The sequence below is a fragment of the Nelumbo nucifera genome, chromosome 1 (assembly GCF_055504915.1).
Source record: "Nelumbo nucifera cultivar China Antique chromosome 1, China Antique-T2T, whole genome shotgun sequence".
In the NCBI taxonomy this organism is placed as follows: Eukaryota; Viridiplantae; Streptophyta; class Magnoliopsida; order Proteales; family Nelumbonaceae; genus Nelumbo; species Nelumbo nucifera.
In genome coordinates, this window is record NC_142649.1 from 13,626,081 (window position 1) to 13,643,000 (window position 16,920).

General features: G+C 38.5%; 2 long non-coding RNA genes across 2 annotated transcripts; both read left to right on the plus strand.

Annotated features, from left to right (window-relative positions):
- Positions 1-579: 579 nt before the first annotated feature.
- LOC148802922 (uncharacterized) lies at positions 580-1,583 on the plus strand. Its single transcript, XR_016081364.1, has 2 exons — positions 580-861; positions 1,025-1,583. It is a non-coding gene; the product is annotated as an uncharacterized LOC148802922 (long non-coding RNA).
- Positions 1,584-15,723: 14,140 nt separating this feature from the next.
- Positions 15,724-16,638, plus strand: LOC104610325 (uncharacterized). The gene is made up of 2 exons (XR_016081325.1): positions 15,724-15,942; positions 16,109-16,638. It is a non-coding gene; the product is annotated as an uncharacterized LOC104610325 (long non-coding RNA).
- The last annotated feature ends 282 nt before the right edge of the window (positions 16,639-16,920 follow it).

Below are 16,920 nucleotides of genomic sequence, written 5' to 3' on the forward strand. Positions count from 1 at the left end.
TTCTCTCTCCCTTCATGCGTATTCTGATGCTGATTGGGCCGGTTGTCTAGATGATCGAAGATCTACATGGGAATTTGCTGTCTATCTGGGTCCCAACTTAGTTGCTTAGAGTTTTCACAAACAAACTACAGTTGCTCGCTCTAGCACAAAGTCTGAATTCCGTGCTTGTGCCACCACGGCTACTGAGGTTCTTTGGATAACCTCTCTCCTTCGGGATCTTGGTGTCACTCTTTCTGAAGCTCCTACTATTTGGTGTGACAACACTGGTTCTACCTATCTTACTACCAATCCTGTTTTTCGTGCTCGCACTTGGCATGTCGAAGTTGACTTTCATTTTCTTCGACATCTTATAATTGATCGTCGGTTGAATGTGATGAGTGGGTTAATATATAGTCTGACAATTAGGCATTAGAAAAGCTTGTCCGCAGGGCTTTGTAACTTGACATGTTCCCCCATATTCAAAGAATCTGATATCCACCACTAGCTATACTATAGTAATTAGTAAGGTCTACCGACATGGGTCAGACTGCACTGCATTTTCAGAAGTCAATAGAAAGAACAGATCGAACAAACTCAAGAGCCAACAGCCAACTAAACCGTGGGGCCGGGTCGTATATACATTAATGGTTACTGAGCCTCTGGGGATCTATAAATTGGCATCAGATGAAACAAGTTTCCTCATGCATCCTAGTTGAAATAGTTTCTTGCTTTTATTCCTTCCTGTTGAGTGAGTGGTTTTAATTTGAGTGAGGAAAATGAATTCCAAGGCTGTTTTACTTTTGGGCCTGATAGTTGTTCTTCTCATCTCCTGGGAGGTGGCAGCTAGAGACTTGTCTGAAACCACGAAAGAAGAAACAACACGTATGTTCTCGCTACTTTCTTTGTTTTGTCATTTTATACGTCGTTCAATGTTCATGTTCATGTGTTCATGGGTGTGGCCGTTGTTCTGCTAAGCTAATTAAGCATAAAATATAATAAATTTCTTCTAACTTTGTAAAATTCTCCTTGAACTTTACGTACGCAGAGAAGGCAACGGAGGCAAACGGAGTTGATGAAGCTAAGTATGGCGGATACCCTGGACGTGGAGGATATGGCGGATACCCTGGACGTGGAGGATATGGTGGATACCCTGGACGGGGTTACGGTGGGTACCCGTACCCCGGTCGCGGTGGTTACGGAGGAGGCTACTGCCGATACGGTTGTTGTGGTGGCCGGGGTTACTATGGAGGTGGCTGCCGACGTTGCTGCTCCTACCTCGGCGAGGCGCCTGACGCTGAGGCTGAAGCCAAGCCTCAAAACTGAAGTGTCACTCACATAGGTCATTGGATTGGAGTGGTGTCTCAACACTCAATACCCTGTTAGTGTATGTGTGACGACGAAGTTTGATATGTATGAATAAGGAAGCATGTATCATGTATGGATTCCATGCATCGATCTGATCTGCGATGTAATAATTCAGTACTCATGCTGATATCCACTGTGAAAGCCTTGTAAAACCACTACCAGTGGCTTTGCCCATGGGAGTAATATTAATTAGTTTTTAGGTTTCTTACAATAAATGCTGATAGACTGCTTCCCACTTTCACTTGTGTTCCAACATAACTATCTACTTATCTTATTTCTGCCACTTTAAGAGACTGATGCGACCAATCTTGAAATCTATATTCATCAAATGGGAGGTTAGGTTGAGGCTATAATATTAAACAATGTGTAAATAATTTAAAATTTGAAGTCTAAGAATTTTAATTCTTCTTTTTAGTCAAAAGAGGAAACCAGGAGGTGAGAAACCGGGAGGACACCTGATGACACCAAGTGAGTATGAATATCAAAGGAACCTCAACTATAGAGAGTTAAAATCAAATAACACAAATAATGTTTGGGTGCAGTGAATTGGTCATTGGCCTTGAACTGTATTTATAATAGAAGAGTTCTACAAAGAGGAAACTCTATATTAGATAGAGTCTTAGATAACAATCAACAAAGATAACAAATAGATCTCATCTCATTAGGATAACAATTATCCTAACTCTCTAAGGATAATTGTTATCCTAAGGATGGACTCCTAAGGATATACACAACTGGGTATACAAGATATACTCTAATATGCCCCCTCAAGCTCCATTCTCATCATGAACATGGAGTTTGTCTCTCAAGAAGCGGAAGTGATCACCGGCGAGAGGCTTGGTGATAATGTCAGCAACATGATCTTTGGAAGAGATAAAACGGACAGTAAGCCATTGTGCAAGAACTAGATCCCGGAGAAAATGAAAGTCAACCTCAACATGTCGAGTCCGAGCACGGAACACAGGGTTGGCAACAAGATAGGTGGCACCAAACACCTCAGTGGCGGATGTGGCACAAGCACAAAATTCAGACTCAGTGCTGGAATGGGCAACCATTGCTTGTTTGCGGGAGCTCCAAGCAATTATTTTAGGGTCTAAATAGATAGCAAAGCCTCCAGTGGATTTGTGATCATCTGGACACCCTACCCAGTCCGCATCGGAAAATGCATGAAGAGAAAGAGAGGTAGAGGATGTTCGTGAGACGTTCAGACCATACAGAATGGTATGTTTGAGGTAATGCAAGATGTGTTTCACAGCTGCCTAGTGATCATCCGTAGGAGCCTGTAGGAACTGAGAAACTTTGCTTACTGCAAACGAGATGTTCGGACGGGTGATTGCCACATACTAAAGAGCCCCAACAATACTCCGATACTCGGTAGGATCAACAAGAGGAGAACCATCATGTCGAGTGAGCTTGGGATGAACCGCCATAGGAGAGGAAATAGTTTTGCAACATCCATGTGAGACCGATGCAGCAAATCAGTGATGTATTGGCGCTGACTGAGAAGAACCCCATTAGAATGCCGAATAAGCTGAATACCAAGGAAGAAGGTAGCAGGACCCAAATCCTTAAGAGAGAAATGAAGAGAGAGCTCTTCAATGCAGCTATGGATAACACTTTGGGAGTTCCCAATAAGTAAGGCATCATCCACATAAATAAGCAGATAAAGAGTAACGTTCTTGGAACAGAACACAAAGAGAGATGTATCAGCTGTAGAGGCTCTAAAACCCATTTGTGCTAACTGGTGAGTGAAACAAGAATACCAAGCTCGTGGTGCCTGTCGAAGTCCACAAAGAGCTTTGTGCAATTTGCACACATGGGTCGGCCTGGAGGGATCTTCAAACCCCTTGGGCTGTTTGATATAGATATCTTCACGAAGTACCCCATTCAAGAAAGCATTATCAAAATCAATCTCACGTATACACCACTGATTCATCACAGCAAGAGAGAGAATGGTATAGATGGTTATGGGTTTTACAACCGGGCTAAAAGTAGTTGTAAAGTTTACCCTGGGGATTTGAGTAAAACCCCGTGCTACCAATCGTGCCTTGTATCTGTCAATAGTACCATCTACATTCCGTTTTACTTTATAGACCCATTTGCTCCCAACCACAATCATGTCAGACGAGTAGGGAACAAGACTCCAAGTGAAGGGATGGAAGATCCATCATATGGATGGCCGAAACTTGCAGGAAGGTAGGGCAAAATTTCAAAAATTTTCTCTCTCCCATCCGGGAAACGTATTCCCTAATTTAGAAAACTGCATTTTCAAGGTTCGCTCTTGAAACAAAATTGGGCCAGACTGAAACCAAAAGAGGGAGAGGGAAATACCTGATATGGAATTAAAAGAAACTCCCAATGTAAGTGTTCACGCTCAAAGAGAATACCAAATCTGCCTCCATTGAAGATGACACAACGTATGTTGAGGCAGGATCAACAAGAATGGTTCTTCAGCAAGAACTTGGGATTTTTCACCAAGAATCGAGTAGGGTGGTGTGAGCACGACTTTTGATTGTTTCTTCACCAAGAAACAATATCAAGAACACTTCTTGATCACTCTAGTAGGTGGAGATCGAATTGGGATGGCGCCAAGAACTAAGGGAGAGAAAAGACTACAGAGAGAATTGTGTTCCTTCTGTGGAATTCGCCCCCTATTTATAATCCTTTTAGGATCAGCTTCCTAATTTGATTAGGAATGAGATTTCCTAATCTCAATCTTGTATTTAGATCTGGACTCAAGTTGATAAGACTTATCTTATCCAACTACTAATCCCAGTCAGATTATAATCCGGAATGGCCCATTTTAATTAAACCATTTAAGCCCAGTTCGAAATGGGCTTTAGGCCCATTAAGTCATATTATTTACTTAACCCATTATGTGCTCGCTAGTTTGGTTCTCTTTGTATGACGTTGGACCCTAGCATTGATCTACACATCATCCACATGGATTCAGCCCAGCCTTTGTTACAAGGCCTAGCCGAATTCACTGTAGGTCACAGTAAACCCTTGAGTCCATCACCATGGGTTCTTAATGGGCCCAACATTTACACTACATGGTCCTTGGGTCGAGTCATTTTGTGAAAACCCAAGGACGGTGGGCAGATGCAAGATTAGCCCATCGGGTATTACCCTCAATGGCTTTACACTTAACTTCTCAACCCTTAATGATCATACACTGCCCGACAAGAGAGGACCTCTCCCTTGGCTGCAAGGTATAGTGTTGCACTCTCTACTCACATGGATCCCAGGAATTAAAACCTTTTGCAAATATTTTGTGAAACCATAACATATAAGTATATATTTATATAAATATATTTTGCAAAACAAATTTCAAATACGTTTGAAATCCACTATCGGTACTTTAGGTTTCCATCAGGGAGAATGCATTCCCCGATCATCCACTTTGTCCGACAAAGGGGCTGATCCTTTCACTATGATCACCCACTCAGGCGAATTCTCAGACTGCCTCAACATACCCAGGTTTTGACTTGATAAAGGATCTCACTAATTGGCAGATCAAAGACAGCACAATCTGACACCTAGTACAGTACCATAATCAAGTGTAAGGGTCAGGTGTAGCATTTCAGTTTTTCTCAGCTATCTCTAACGTCTAGGGCAATACTGGAATTTGGTCTGGTTCAGGGTTTAAAGCAAACCCACACTACATGTACCTCAGGTCTCACCCTAACAACTAAGACAAGCCACCCCAACCAACTTGGCAGTACATCAGTGTTAGCCTTGGCAGGATAAATCTCTCCAAATCTTATCCAACGGTTATGAAGATTCTAAACTAGCACGAGTCTCATAAGTGTCCAGTTTAAGGGTATTACACCGAAACACACCATAATAACACAAATCAATTATGCACTTTATTCATTTACAGTAAATGACAATAAGTACATCAATTTGATCGGAGTTAAGGGCATACACTATCTAACACCAAGTACCATTAGAAACAAGTGTATTAAATTCCTTAGTCATGGCATCACGCCAATGAGTAGATTTTATTGCTTGTGAATAACTAGAGGGTTCCATAGTATCACTTCGGGACTGAACTAATAGTGATTGTGGTAAGGGATACCTAGTCGTGAGATGAGAACGGGGAGGAAGAGATCCATCCATGGAATGAGTGACCATAGGATGCTGGCGAGAATGTTGAGAAGCAACTAAGACTGTTATAGCAAGAATGTCCTGCATAGGACGTTTCCCACGAGGTCCGACTTCCGGAGAAGACATACCTGTGGAGGAAGCTTCCAAATGGTGAGGGCAGTTAGTTGGCAGTGGAAGATCTGAATTATCCTGTATCAGTACGTGAGTCGGAAGCTAGGGAATCTGTAATGGAAGTCGGAGGCACAGTTGGAGGTGCAGGTGGTGGTTGAAGATAAACCCCAGTTGGCTGAACCGATTCGGTGGGAGCAATCACTAAGTATCCCAGGAAATGATACTCATCAAAGATAACATGTCTGGAGATGTATTATTTCCTAGTTTCATGGTGCAGATAGCAATACCCTTTGTGTTTGTCGCTGTAGCCAAGAAAGATGCATTTTTGGGAACGAAAAGCGAACTCATGCCGATTGTACGAATGAAGTAGTGGATAGCAAGCACAAACAAAAAGTTTGAGGAACCTATAATCTGGAGGGGAGATTAACAGAACTTCATATGAAGAGGAAGCCAGTAGAGACAGGGTTGCTTCGATGACATGACGATGTTTCCGTTCAGCACAACCATTATGTTCATGTGTGTAAGGACAGGCGAGTCGATGAGCAATGCCAACAGAGTCCAGGTAAGAAGAAAGTTTTCGATATTCTCCACCCCAATCAGACTGCATTGCCTTGATTTTGATATTAAATAAATTTTCAACATGACGCTTAAAGGATAAAAATACATTAAAAACGTCTTATTTCTGTTGCAAAGGAAATAACCAAGAAAATCTACTATAAGCATCAATGAAAATTACATAATATCGAAACCCTACCTTAGATAAGATTGGGGCTAGTCCCCATACATCTGAAAATATCAAATCTAGTGGATGAGAAACAACTGAAGAAGACAAGGGAAGAGGTAACCTATGACTCTTATTGACTTCACACGACTCACAAAGTAAATTAGAGTTGAAACAAAGTTGACCTTCAAGGTAGACCAAACTGAGTGACAACTTGCTTCACAATTCGCATGGTTGGATGCCCAAGACTTTTGTGCCAATCATCAACATAAGCTTTTTCGCCAATCAATGCAGAAGACTAATTTGTATTGATCACCTCGCCCGGAAACTGATACAACCCATCTCTACCGGTTCCTCGTAACAGGATGTTCCCCGTATAATCCTTTACAAGAAAATAATCACCATGTCAAAAAGTAATTTGTTATCCCGAGCAAATTTCTGAATAGATAACAGATTTTTGGAGAGCTTCGGTACATGAAAAATATTATTTAAAGAAAATTGATGAGTAGTAGTATGCAGAATTGAAGAACCAATATTCTTAATTTCCAAACCTGAATCGTTACCAACTTTGACTTGATTTGACCCACCATATTCAGATCGAGTTTGCAGGTTGTTGACATAAGGTGTCATGTGATGTGTTGCACCACTGTTTGTGTACCAAGTTGGATCGAATGCAGACTGAGAGGGAGCAGTATTGCTGTTGTAAGTTGTTGGTTCTGCCTCCTCATTCTTGTAGTTGAGATCATATTGCTGGCAACATTTAATCACCCCATGTCTCATCTTATTGCACAGTTGTCAGATAATTGTATTTCCACGTCCTCTACCTTCATTATTCATGCGGTTTTATGAAGAATCACGTTTCTTGCCTCTCCCGCGGGTGTTCCCGGAATGGGAGTACTGATTATTATTTTTAAAATTGGCCATATTGGCCGTAGGGGGTGAATCAACTGTGGTAGCATTCTATTTTAATCAGCCCTCATGGCCAAGAAGAATGCCTAAAACATCATCAATATCGAGGTCCTCTATATCGAACCTATTAGTAATGGTAGTAACAACATATTCGTATTCGGATCATAATCCAACCAGTATATAAAGAATCAAATCACTCATCTTTACTAGTTCTATGACAGCTGCGAGGCTTTTGGCTATGGATTTAGCTTTTCGGACATATTCAGAAATAGACATACCTCCTTTTTTGAGACTTTGAAGTTATCTTCTGTATTGCATCAGCCTGGATCATGAGTAATTTGCAAAGGATTTAGCCAGAGTCTTTCAAACGTCACGGGAAGATCGATGTCCTACAACTTGAGCGAACATGTTCTCCGTGAGCGATGCAATGATCCAGGATAAAACTAGTTGATCTTTCTTAATCCACTCAATATGTGCTGGATTGAGAATCATCCGACTTCCATATGTCGGATCTGGTATATTCTGAGGAGGTGCAACGATAGAACCATCTACGTACCCCATCAGTCTATTGGTGTAGAGAACTGGTAGCAATTGCGCCTTCTAGAGCAGGTAGATGTCATTGGTGAGCTTGATAGGAAGATAATGAATCCCACTATGGGGAACTAAATTCGAACCTCCTGTGTTGCTAGAGGCTGACGCGCTTGTTGATTGTTGTGATGTAGAACTGAAGCCACTGGAAGCCATGGGATTGGCAGAGCTCTGATACCAAATTAAAATCAAAGAACACAAATAATGTTTGGGTGCAGTGAATTGGCCATTGGCCTTGAACTGTATTTATAATAGAGGAGTTCTACAAAGAGGAAACTCTATCTTAGATATAGAGTCCTAAATAACAATCAACAAAGATAACAAACAGATCACATCTCATTAGGATAACAATTATCCTAACTCTCTAAGGATAATTGTTATCCTAAGGATATACACAACTGGGTATACAAGATATACTCTAATATAGAGCAATCAACCTCTCCCTGCTGGTTTCCCCTGTTTTGAACTAAGGGCTCCATTATTGCAGTTGTTGTTAAGAAAGCCTCAGCTCGAGTGCAAACATCCAGAGGATCTGGAATTTTTCCTCTGAAAGCTGTCAAGTTCCTTTCATCCCATATGCTTCTTACAAGTGCTACAGCCTTAACGAAATAAATTTTCTTAATCTGTTTATTTACTGTGTGATTCTTATCCTACCATTCAAGAAGATCAGAGTAATTTGAGTTCAGAAAATCTTCAGGATTAAGCCCAAGCTGTGAGTGAAACCAGACTGCCTTGGTAAAGGTGCATTCCAGAAAAATGCGCTTGTGTTTCAGGGCTTCTTTTACCAAAAGTGCAGATAGGATCATCCTTTGCTTTTAAACCCCAAAACGTTGTTTTAGTTCTAACTACTCCTAATAGAAATTTCCAATAAAAAATTTGGCACCTGTATATGATTGGAAGAGTCCAGATTCTTGTCCATTTGACTGAGAAAGAACCATCCTTAGTGCCTTTCCACAATAGATTGTCACCTAAACTCCCAATTTGTAGGGGAATGCTCATAATGCCATTTACTGTATTCTCTTTGAAGAGTTCCTGCAATAAGGGCCTATTCCAACTATCCTCTTCAGTGATTAAATCACACACTGTAAGATCATGTAGGTTGCTACTAGTGTGAACCTCAGGTTTGAGTTTTGGAATGTTATTTAGAGTGTGTGGGATCCAAGGTTCCTTGAGAGCTAGTCGTTGAGAGTTCCTCACAACTTTCCAACACACAACTTCTCGAAAATCCTTTCTAAGGTTCAAAACACTTTTCCCACCATGAGTTAGTTGATTTTTTCTTATAGTCAAAAAAAACTCTTACTTGTTGGCAAGGTTCAAAGTATTGGAAACGCCATGTGTATCAGAAAGGCAATTTTAAGAGATGTATGAGGATACACCTTGGATACACATGTGTATCGGAAAAAAACTAAGATACGCTTGGAAACACTATAAATACTTTAATAAATCATAAAAATATATCAATAACACTAAATATAAGACCTCAATGAAGTGTATATACATTAAATTTATTTATTTTAATGTTTTCATGAAGAAATATAATGTAGCTAATTACAATTTCAATAAAAATCCTATGCTTAACTATAATTTATAAATTATAATTCTTAAGTTTTAATGTTTTATGGGATGAAAAAAACCTAAATCTCCTATCCAACCATAAAACATGCATTGGCACAACTTCTAAGTAAAAATATAATTAATCCTTATTTATTATTTAAATAATCATTATTTATTATTTAAATAATCATTATTTATTATTTAAATAATCATTATTTATTATTTAAATAACTATTATTTATTATTTATTTCCAAAAATTATAAAAAATAAATAAACATTATATAATATATTCAAAAAAAAATTATTAAAGAAGAAATTTCAATTGCTTTGTGGATATGATAGATCGTCCATAAAATTATAAAATATTCAATCATTGTGATCAAATGATAAAATATAATTAATTAATTAATTATTTTTTAATTTTAAAAATATAAAAATAAAATAAAATATGAAAGAAGAAATTTTAATTGGTCTGTGGATATGATATAGATCATCCATAGAATTATAATATATTCAGTTGTTGTGATCAAATGATAAAATATAATTAATTATTATTTATTTTATAATTCTAAAAATAAAAAATCAAAAAATATATATTAAAGAAGAAATTTCCAATTACTTTATGGATATGATAAATAAATCCATAGATCTAAACATATTTAGTCTTTATAGGCAGAGAAAAATTATATTTTCAAATTTTTTGTTAATTTATATTTTCTCAAAATAGCTTCATGAAATTTCCATAAATCTACTAATAACACAAAAAACTGTTATTTTGAATGTAAGAAATGTAGATCAACATAAATTTAAACATTCAAGAAAAAAGAAATCACAAGATATTATAAAAAATTTTGAAAAAACTTACCTATTTTTGCCATATTTTTTCAAAATTTGGAAAATCTTAAAAAAAATAACAATTCACACTTGTTTCCTGCAAATTTTTGCAAATCTAGCAATCTAGGAATGGGTTTAGAGTTTTAGAGTCATTTGGAGGTGAAAAAATGCTTATTTTATGGAAAAGAAGCTTGTTTTCTCCCCTTTTTTTCAGTTTTTGATTGTATCTTTTTCGTCGATACACTACCGAGACACCCCAATACACCCCTGATACAATTTGATATGAGTCTAATACCCATGAAAAAAAGATGAGACGCCCGATTTCCATGTTTATCCCGTATCTATTTTTCAATATGATACGATACGCCCTATATCGGGCATATTGTATCAAAATTTTAAACCTTGCCTATTAGGTATTTGCCTCTAATGACCTTAACCCATAGATCTTCTTTGCCATTTAGCAACCTCCAGATATATTTCAAAAAGAGTGCTTTATTCATATCAGGCATGCTCCAATAGCCTAGGCCTCCTCCTTCATTCTTCATTTTACATATTTTGCTCCAATAAATATTATGTCCATAGTCAATTTTCCTGTTAGCTTTCCACCAAAAGTTCCTCTATGCTCTTTCCATCATTCCTAAAGTTCTTTTTGGGAGTAGGTGTGTCTGCATAGCGTAGGAGGGAATTGATTGGGTCACTGATTCCTGCCTGTGAAAGAATTTTAGCTTCTCAACTGTCCAATTTACCTTGTATTTTCATATGTAGATCCTTAAAAGATGAATCCTTGTGTTTTCTGGTTGAGATTTGACAACTAAGGTATTTAGAATTTGGGCTCATTATTTTCGTTCCCAAGAATTTGCACAGTAGTTTTTGGTATGTTCTGCGTGTGTTTTTACTGAACAGAATGCCTGACTTTGCATGGTTGATCTTTTAACCTAACAGGAGCTCAAACTGTTTGAGAGAGTGTTTGATGGTCATGAAGGAGTTTGAATCCGCTTTACACATAATGAGGCAATCATCTGCAAATAGCAGATGTGTGATGGGAGCGAGGTGTCTTTTGAAAGTGTTATTCCTTTAATGTTGCCTACTTCTTCCTGCTTTTTGAAAATAGCAGATAAAGCCTGCATTCCAATGATAAACAAATATGGGGATAGAGGGTCCTCTTGTCTTAAGCCCCTCTCATTGGTAAAGATATCCCTGAGCTGCCATTAGATCAGCTTGATACCTGTGTTCCAGGAAGCCCGTCAGGTTTAGTATTTCAATGAGAAAGTCCCATTCCATGCGGTCAAAAGCCTTGGACATGTCTAACTTTAGTACATGTCATTTCTCTTTCCCTTTTTGTTTCCCCAATTTGTGGATGATTTCTGTGACCATGATGACATTATCATCAATATACCTACCCTCAATGTAGGCTGCCTGATTTTGGGAAATCAATTTAGAAAGCAAATTAAGGCTTTAATCTCTTGGCAAGAAACTTTGTGATAATCTTGTAGAAGATATTTGTTAAACTGATTGGAAAGAATTTTAATTCTATTGTTTCAGTTCTTGAAGCACTATTACTTTAATTTGTGCCTAGCTGCATTTGGTTGCGGTTTATTTGCAGTATTACAAATGCAAGGGAGTGCAAATGAAAATAATGCAAATTCTTGTTTAATTTTGTTTTGGGTTTGATTTTTTTCCGCTTTAGGTCTTATTTTACTTCATTTGTACTGCAATCAAACAAAATAAGGTAAAATTTGAAGCAAAAATAAATCTGAATTTGTACCCAAATCATTTGCACCACCATTGCTTTGCATCAGTGCAAAGCAATCAAGCACAGCCTATGAAAGAGTGCAAATAGTAATATATACAGTATAATACATATAATATGATACAAAATATACAAAATGATACAAAATAGAGGATTTGCACTCTACATATTTGTATTTATACTCCTTCCAAACTGAGCTGTTAACCATGTGTTTGTTAATACGTATGACTTTTCTTTATTAAAAAAGAAAATTGCCACCTTAATACAAACAACACGCATTCCCAACTAGGATGTAAAAGGATATAAGACCAAATTTGGATAGCTGTATATCTGAATTGGATTTGACAAGAAGTTGAGAGATTGAATTTCATCCGTGGAAATGTAAAACATATAGATTTGAATTCCATTGGTTATATCTGATTATTAGTATATTTTTATAAAATTACTTAGTATATGTAGCACAATCCGGTCACTCCTAATTGGCGCTCGCGCGGCTCCTGAGAGGTACTTGAAACGAGAGGAAAGAGGAAGAACTCCCGGGGGATTTTCCGACAAGAACGCTCCGATGCTTAAGTTAGTATTGTGTGCAAGAAGCTGAAGGAGAACGAAAACTAAGAGTGCAGGTTGCGCTAGTCATTCAAGATACCTTGTTCCTTGAGAATAAGCTCCTTATGACTGAATTCTGTTGCTTCAGGCCCTCTGACTTCTGACAGGGCAGGTATAACCGCCACTGTCAGTCTGCCACAGCCGTTACAGGCAGAGTTGAGATAGCACGCGCGGGGCCGTCGTGCAGGGTACGTGTCTGTCAGGTGTGGGACACCTTTCTAAAGGTGGCAGCGCGGCGAGGGAACATGCCTGCCACTCGCAAGTTTGTCGGGTATGGTGGTCAAGCAAGAAGCCCTCCTATGGTATACCGAACTGTTCTCCTGCGAATTACCCTGAGCTGGGCTGTCCTTTGAGTGACGAGCTGCCTGTAGCCGGTTATGCCGAGCTAGCCAACCCGAGGTCTTTGTGCCTCGGGGCGTCCGAAGAAGAATCGGTGTGTTCTTGCTTGGGAGTCGCCCGAGGTCCATTGGGAGGAGCTCGGGTCTCAAAAGGGGTCAGGGTGTCCTGAACTCGGGACCCCCCGAAGTGCCTTAACCCTGGAGAGGAGGTGCGGATAAGGCGGCTTTCGACGAGTAGTTTACCTGCCGAGTTACCGTGCTAAACTCGGTGGGACTTCCCCTCCGAGTTATTCTCACGTCTATTGCGCTGTCATGCTGAGTCACTGTTTGAGCAAGGTCATGCTGAGTTTGCAAGGGAGAGATTTGCATTTGGGCTTATAGTGGTTTGGTCAATGTCAAATCGATAAGTTCTATTCTCCCTTACAATTAATATCAAACCTCATGGGCTTATAGTGTTCAGTGTATGAAGTCCACAGCCACAAGGGACCATGCCTTATGCATACGGAACGTAATAGTGTGTTGACTCTTGATGGGTTCCGTAGTCCATCTGGGCTCTGACCTACTGCTTAACTCCCAACTCCCAACTTGGTGTTGGTTTGGACTTTGGAGAAGCTAGTTCTGAAAATGTTGTTGCTTACTATAGTTATTTCTTCTCCTTTGGAATTAATTTAATGCTTTGACTTGTGCTCAGACAGAGATTTATTACTTCCTTACTTCCAATAAATTTAATGGTTTGACTTGTGAAGATAGATTTTTTCAAATGTGTATAGCTAAAATAGTGGAGATCGGATTTCGTCCTCACAACATTTGTAATAGTAACCTTATAGTGCATTCATTAATAAGGCTGTAATTTTGGGCAGGTTTGGATTGGATTTTTGTCAAAATTTGAATGTACCCAGTCGAAAGGCCTGAATCGGAAGCTGTATAAAATGATAACTCGAACCAACCTTAGTTGCACCCCTATCATTAACCCTTGAGGATCCTACTTTGTCCATCTTCCGTCTCAAATTCCGGACTTACAAATGATCCACTCAATTAATGTTTCTTTTACTTCTACCTAAAAGAAAAGGATTAGTGTTTCTGCTACATGTAGAAGAAATAATGGTGGCTCCAAAGCTCAACATAAGATCATCAATTACCCTGGACTTTCATTTGGTTGTTTGGTCTCTTTTCAAATATAAAACTCTAGTTTTAATTCTTTCACAAGATCATGGTCCCAATTTAGGGCAGAAAATGGTACCTATTTGATCAAATTCAAACTATAACATAGTTTTCTTTTCTATCCTATCCATATATAGTGGTTCAAATTCAATCTGTCTATACCTTACGAAAAAAAAAAACTGATCTAACTGTAATTGGATTGAATATAGATCCATCCCTATTGAATTTAATATGGTCTGATTCAATTCGTGTGTCTATTAATTGGTCAAAGCCCTTCTGGTATCATGTCTTTTTGGTAGAGTAATTTTTCCTTCAAAAGTATTGATATTCATCCATTTTTCAGGGCCACCAATACTCTAAATTACAAGAGTTAGGTGATTTTATTAGTTTTAAATGATAATAAATTGTGATCAAATAAAAAAAAGTAAAAAAAAAAGAAAGATTTTCATTAGAAAGTGATATTTTTTAACCTTGTATGTACTTTACATTTATATTATAATTATCAGTAAAATTAGTTTGTTTTTTATTCTCTTTTTTTTTGTGGCAAAGTAGCTTGGATGTTATGTTTTCACTAAAGAGTCATAGGTTCATGATATATAGTATGAAAGTTATTTTTAGTTCATTTGTTAACAATTAATACATAATTTTTACCATTTTGAGTTTAATTTGTTAATGTTATTTAATATCTAATTGCAATCCAATTTTGATTTGAATGGAAATATAAATGAATCAAATTTGGATCTATATCCAGTTTGATCTGATACATTTGCAGCCCTACAGTTCAATAATTTTGCTTCAGTCCAAACTCAACCGTCTAACCCTACATATATATTTACTTTTATCTATCTTTATTTGTACATATGCATAACACATGTCATTACATTATATGGATGGACAGATTTGAAGTTTTGAACCCAATATTTAAAAACCCATTTTGGTTGCTGCCTTGTATAGCATTCATGTTGGTTGTGTACCAACAGAACCATATTCAAACCCATTGAACCATAGTTTTTTTTTTTTTTTTTTTGAAGGAACCCATTGAACCATAGTAGGGTTGTCCAGTGGAGGTAACTGTACATTGGATTCAATTAAATATTCAATAGTTTTTCAACTGGCACTTTCTTTTCTCTTTTCCTTTTAGCCTCCAATGCTAATAGCTTCTTTGATCTCTTTGTTGTAGGGATAGGTTGATAGTTGAACCAGTTTCATAATTCAGTATTTCAGTTTGGTTGTGGTATATAGAAAATCCTTTTTCTGAATATAGTTTTGCAATCATGCTACCGGTTTTGCCATGTGGCAGCTGAAGCAATTAATTCACCCATGTTTTCCCCTGGTGCCGTCTTACCTGGAGTGGGGTCAATGAACTAATTCATCCATATCTAAGCTATCGATCCCTTCAGTGTCTACTCTTTAGTCCATTAATGAGAGAGAGAGAGGCTGATTGATGATCAATGGGTTAATTAATATATAGTCTGACAATTAGGCATTAGAAATGCTTGTCCGCCAGGGCTTTGTAACTTGACATGTTCCCCATATTCAGAGAATCTGATATCCACCACTAGCTACTATAGTAATTAGTAAGGTCTACCGACACGGGTATGAGTACGTATGACTGTACTGCATTTTCATAAGTCAATAGAAAGATAAGATGGAACAAACTCAAGAGCCAACAGCCAACTAAAGCATGGGCGCCGGGTCATATATGCATTAATGGTTACTGAGCCTCTGGGGATCTATAAATTGGCATCAGATATGAAACAAGTTTCCTCATCCTTGTTGAAATAGTTTCTTTCTTTTCTTCCTTCCTGTTGAGCGAAAATGAGTTCCAAGGTTGTTTTACTTTTGGGCCTGGTAGTTGTTCTTGTCATCTCCTGGGAGGTGGCAGCGTCTGAAACCACGAAAGAAGAAAAAACACGTATGTTTAAGTTCTCGCTTCTTTCTTTGTTTTTTCATTTTATACGTTGTTCAATGTTCTTGTTCATGGGTGTGGCTGTTGTTCGATCTACTAAGCTAATTAAGCATAAAATATAATTTTCTTCTAACTTTGTAAAATTCTCCTTGATCTTTACGTGTACGCGCAGAGATGGCAACGGAAACAAACGGAGGAGTTGATGAAGCCAAGTATGGCGGATACCCAGGAGGTGGAGGGTACCCTGGACGTGGAGGATATGGTGGATACCCTGGACATGGAGGACATGGTGGATACCCTGGACATGGAGGACATGGTGGATACCCTGGCCACGGCAGTTATTACAGAGGAGGCTACTGCCGGTACGGTTGTTGTGGTGGGCGTGGGTACTATGGAGGGGGCTGCCGACGTTGCTGCTCGTACCTCGGCGAGGCGCCTGACGCAGAGACTGAAGCCAAGCCTCAAAACTAAAGTGCCACTCACATAGGTCATTGGATTGGAGTGGTGTCTCAACACTCAATACCCTGTTAGTGTATGTGTGTGTCAGTGTGTGAGGAAGTGTGATATGAATAATTAAGGAAGCTGATTCCACTGTGAAAGCCTTGTCTGTAGTTCTGCTGGCTGGTTTTGCACAAGGAAATAATGTTAATTGTTATTGCAATGATTGAATGAATGCTTAGACTGGCTAAGCTAGTTATTATACATGCATGGTGTTCTCACTTTGATTTCCTTGCTAGGTAACCAAACACCTCCTACCCTTCCAATTTTAAGGCCTTGACTAGTGTTCTAAAATCCACCCATTTTAGGGGTCAAACTATGGTGCACCGAATAACTTTTTGACCACTGTAGCTCCGGCCTCCGGTTATTAAAACCTCATACAGTAGGTTGCCATTCTTGTTTTATTTTTGGGAAAATCCCCTTAAAGCTCCACTGTGGTTTCTAACCATAAATGATAAACCACCTCTCTTGACTCACATGGCAATA